This window comes from Papilio xuthus, unplaced genomic scaffold (genome assembly GCF_000836235.2).
Source record: "Papilio xuthus unplaced genomic scaffold, Pxut_1.1 DF827777.1, whole genome shotgun sequence".
NCBI lineage: Eukaryota > Metazoa > Arthropoda > Insecta > Lepidoptera > Papilionidae > Papilio > Papilio xuthus.
This window is the reverse complement of record NW_013530872.1, coordinates 5,746,529-5,751,828: the sequence shown is the minus strand read 5'-3', so window position 1 is coordinate 5,751,828 and position 5,300 is coordinate 5,746,529. Positions and strand designations below refer to the sequence as shown.

The window sequence follows — 5,300 nt, the reverse complement described above, 5'->3', positions numbered from 1 at the left end:
CGAGTACTTTTCTAACCTTTATCTTATTATTTATAATATTTCACTTGAGTACGATAAACATCTTACTAATATTGCAAATTCAATGTTTAAATGGATGGTTGGATGGATGTATGCTTGTATAAAGGTATCCCAAGAACGGTTGAACTGATCTCGATGAAATTGGGCACACATATAGAACACAGTCTAAAAGAACACATAGGCTACTAATTGTGCTTCTTTTAATTCCGCACGGACGACCGCTAGTCAATAATAAATCTGTACAAGAATATTTTTGAAAAAAATCAAAATATTTACCCCTTTTAACTAATACTGGCTAGTAGCATCCAGTTGCATTTTAGTTACTTTAAAAAGAACAAATTATGAAAGCACTATTGCGTTTAAACATCCTTACGCTAAGCTAGGTCATTGAAGTTGCTAAGTCAATCCTAACTGTCTGTGTGCGCCACTTCCTGCGGGAACCGACACACGCATACTAATGTCCGTGGCGCCATCAAAGCCGTAACCTTTTAATGCGACATGAGTTTAAAAAAAAACTTAAACTTCGATCAAAGAATTCTTAATCAATATTCTGGAACAATGACTACGGCTTGTTTTATGGACACAAAAACAACTATGAGTAGATAACGTTCTCTTTTAACTCTTTCGGTACGATTTTTATGATTTTTGTATACACTTTTTGCCCTTAAAAATATTTAGGTTTTGAAATGACAGCTGTCAAATAATTTGTTATTTCTGACATCTCCAGACTTAATTTTTAGTTTGAAAAATAGTTTGTGCTTCTTTGTTATTTATTACTTTTCCACTCTCATCTATTTTGGTAAACGCCACTTACCAGATGGCTTTCTTTATGTACACGTCGTAAAATCACCTTTAAAGAATTTACGGTCCATTTTAAGCATACCGCTTCTAAGTCGTATCATAAAGATGTCTATAAGCAAAATGTTCAGTACGCCAACGGTATATTTTACTTTGAAAGTGATCCTTTTTATATGTACGCTATTTGAAATCAAAATCTAAACTATGCACACAAAAAGTTCGAACTCTAGAATTAAAAAAACAATTGCTGGTATAAGATTATAAGTTTAACCATAGATGGTCATCAATCATACAATTTAAAGTTACTTTCCTTTTTTCCACCAGATTACATTTTCAATTATATAGTGTAATTAGGAGTTAGTAAGTCAATAACAACATACATAACATAACATTTTTAACATTTTTGTAACATTTTTCGTAATTTATTTATTGCAAAGTGTAAAATTTTCATTACTATACAAAAGGTTAAATTACTTTCTACAAAAAATGTCTTTTGTTTTACATGTTCAACAAGCAAAAAGCTTTTTCAATAAAACTAAAAACCGTAGCGCAATAAAAAATTACAATGCGCTTAAATATTTTCTCGTCTTTTGTTCAGCATTTTGCTGTACGTCAATTTAAAAATAGTCTGTGATCGAGGTTGAAGCTTGCAAAAACCTTAACATAAAAGTTTTTGTGGTGGAAAAGAAATATAGACGCTCTTTGTACATCTTACAGCATCAGCCCGGCTAGCTCAGTCGGTAGAGCATGAGACTCTTAATCTCAGGGTCGTGGGTTCGAGCCCCACGTTGGGCGAATATTTTTGTTTCACACTTTTCCATCATCATCTTATAGACTATAGTAGCTGGGCCATAGAATATAAAAAGGAAAAATGTAAAATGCAATTGAAATCTTACGTGCCGGGTTTTCAAAAGTTGCAAAACAAACATCCTTGGGGTATTTCGTAGTTTTTCTTATTAAAACTTACATAAAAATAACGAATATTCTGTTATTAAATTAGATTTTATACGTATCACAAACATTCTTTTTACTAGTAATTGTTTTTCCATATCCATTGCGCTCATAGACACAAGCAGACATCTAGCAATTATAAGGGAAATACGTAAGCTATTTGTAGGTATAAAAAGCTGGGGAACAGTTAAGGCACACAGATAAGGGAATAGAATGTTCACGACAATGATTTATTGGTAACCACCACATTAGTTCCGGTTATCTCTCGACGTGTGGGTACTTTTAAATAACTTTAGATAGTCTTTATCTAACTTGCTCGTTAACTTAAATAATAATGTCAATGTTATTTTTGATGAATAACGAAAGTATTTGAAATTAGTCATTTTCATTTTAAATACGATTTACCCTTCAATTTAATGTGAAAATTATATTATACCGTTTGTATATCCCATAAGTTCCTAATGAGTAACATAAAATATGACTCTTACTTTTAAAAGGAAAACTTAAATTATTATAAAGCTTTCAACTTAACTATTAGACTAAAAACCGCATATAAAAATAATCTAATGACGAATAAAGTACAATACAACTTAAAGGTTCGTTTTCATTTTAGTAACAAACTAAAATTATGCTAAAAGTATTCATTGATCGCCGCAATTTTATCTAAAGAAGGATTTATTTCGGTGTTTGTTTTATATCTAAGTAATTCACTCAAAGATAAAAGAAGAAAATAATATTATATTCCAATTACTACACAAAGATATAGAGAAAGGTTAAAAGATGCCAATAATGACAAAAGAAAGTTGGATGGATTGACATCCTGTTTTAATCTACGTATATCTAAGCTCTGCAGTTGTTTTGAGATGACAAACAATTGACAGACGACAATATTGATTTTTATAACAATTGTACATTTTTGCAACATGTGTCACTCGATCTGAGTCATCTCCTACATTGTCTGGATGCCATATTTTTATCTGTGGAAATGATAACGGAAATCGTGCTATATTAATTGCAAATATACTATCTAGGCCAAGAGCCGTACCCTACGTGATATAATAAGCGAAAGACATTCAATTTATTGATATACAATAGTTCAAATTAGAAGCAAACATCAAGCAATCTCGGTCATTAGACAAATAAAACTTATGGGACTAGCAACCAATTCTTGAGACTAAGAAATACTTGAAAGAAATCTCATTTTATTTCAATAATCTGTTAACAAATTGCTTACGATAAATCTGTTGCATAACAAAAAATGTATCAATTATTTTGTAATGTAAATGTAAACAATGCGATAAAGAGAAATAATAAAACAATGCCCATTTGCACTAACTACGGAAAAGGTTTTGCGTGTTCGCAAAAATATAACATAAATACATTAAAAGCGGTCACCGTCGGGTAGCATTTTAAAATTCAATTCCGTGATTTCGGCGCTTCGATTAAATTCAAAAGTCCCCGGAGGTCGCGCCCGAAACAAACGAGTACGTTTTAAATCTCCAGTTATCCTTTTTTCGGTCTTGAATTTTTATTAAAAAAATAAAACGGGACCGTTCTCTTTTGTTGTGCCACGCTTCGAGTCCAATTATCCAGTAATCCACACCCACGACGCCTTCATTGTACACTTTTGAATTTCAAAAAAGCGATTTAAAAAATTCATCAGTTAAATTATATCAGCATGATTTTTACTACCGCGTAAATTTGTTATTTATGTTATTGAAATTTTTATTGGGGTTGCGGAGTCAATACGTCACAAGACATCATGGCTTCGCTATTAAAAACAGACGATGAAAACTGTCTTGAAGTCAAGTTTGTCTACTAAAAAATATTGATTTAGAAAATACCTACTATAGACCTTAAGTACCTACTACGAGTATATAGACTACAAATATCTAACAATGAACATTTCACAGTTTTTAGTTATTTTAAAATGAAAAGTGTAGTGACTCGATATCAAAAATCGGTGATGGTGATTAATTTTATTAATGCAGTTTAATTTTCAAAACAACATAAGCTAACTAGCTACTGCTTAACAAATGAAAGGGACGTGACCCGCGCGCATCGCCGAGGATTATCCGGGTAAGCGGATTTAAATGCGGACATCGGCGTGTCGCTTATAACAATACCCGGACCCCGCGGCCATGTCTGGAACCAAAGCCGTTACAGGGAGTGCCACTTTTGTGCCAAATGTATTTATTTGACACAGGGGATATTATTTTTTTGGACAAATAAATTAATACAAAAATACGTACCTTTCGCTCGCCAAAATATCTCGATAATACAGCCATTTAATAATTTGCAGTCTTTTCATATTTTTCAAACGTACAAAGTTTGCAATTTACCTTCTCACGCCGTCAAACCGTATGCGATCGTGTTACTGAGCAATTTTAACAATTTCATTTAATAAGGTCACATACCACAAAGGTTTTTATCCTGATCCAAGATACAGTTTTAATATTAGTATTTAATTTTATTTTTCTACGCACAATATTTTTTAAAAGTTCCACCCACACAATTTTCAGATTTTCCGCTCATGGCGACTACTTGTGGCGCCATCTACACGACAACTGCAGTATCATTATAAGGCTAATGCTCTTAGAACTTTCGGCTTTTATGTTTAGATGGCAACATTACAAACTTTTAATTATTCTTTTATAATTATTATTTTAATCTGTAATTATATATAAATAAAAATTTCACTAGCGATAAATCGGAGAGATAAAAAATAGTAAAATTCGGTGATTATTTTTGAATATTATACAGCAATGACGCAAAAACAAAGAGCATCATAACCACAGATATTATCAACAAAGACCAATCGCAAAGAAACGTTCAATAATTTTTAGGCATTATATAAAATTTGGCAATTTTTTTTGCCAAACGTATTATTAAAATTAAAGATCAATTGACAATTCTCATTAAAAATTATAAAATCATCAAAACGTAATTGGCGCAGTAGCTACAAATTATGATATTGAATCAGAATTGATCTATTGAAAAGATCTCTAAACCACTTTATGCCTTACGACGCAACGACTCGCAGTAATGTGAAAAGCGCATTAAAAGAACAAAAAGGAATGCATCGGCCGGGAATCGAACCCGGGCCGCCCGCGTGGCAGGCGAGCATTCTACCACTGAACCACCGATGCTTATGACAGTTCATTGAAATTAAAGTTCAAAATTGTCTTAACTAACAATTTTAATTAATCTTAATTTAACAATATTTTCTCATTAATATTAAACGGTACTAAACTATGAATATATATTATCTATGTTGATACCAGCTGTCAGATAAATCGACTAACGGGAATATTACGTAGACAAATTATCTAGCAACTAATAAAATGATACTAAGAGAGGCTTTCACATCTCAGACATCTCACACCAGTTGATAGGTTCAATGACTTTACAATATTATAGAAACACAAGGCATTGCTGACTTTTTTATTCTAAAATAACATGTTTTATCATAGTCCGAAAAATTAAAGACATAGTTAATAGTTTGTAGAACGCGTACGGACATACGCCTAACA

At 32.0% G+C, this 5,300-nt stretch overlaps 2 non-coding genes across 2 annotated transcripts; one reads left to right on the top strand and one right to left on the bottom strand.

Moving 5' to 3' along the window:
• Positions 1-1,538: 1,538 nt before the first annotated feature.
• Positions 1,539-1,611, top strand: TRNAK-CUU (transfer RNA lysine (anticodon CUU)). Its single transcript has one exon. It is a non-coding gene; the product is annotated as a tRNA-Lys (tRNA).
• Positions 1,612-4,845: 3,234 nt separating this feature from the next.
• On the bottom strand, positions 4,846-4,916 carry TRNAG-GCC (transfer RNA glycine (anticodon GCC)). Its single transcript has one exon. It is a non-coding gene; the product is annotated as a tRNA-Gly (tRNA).
• Positions 4,917-5,300: the final 384 nt, after the last annotated feature.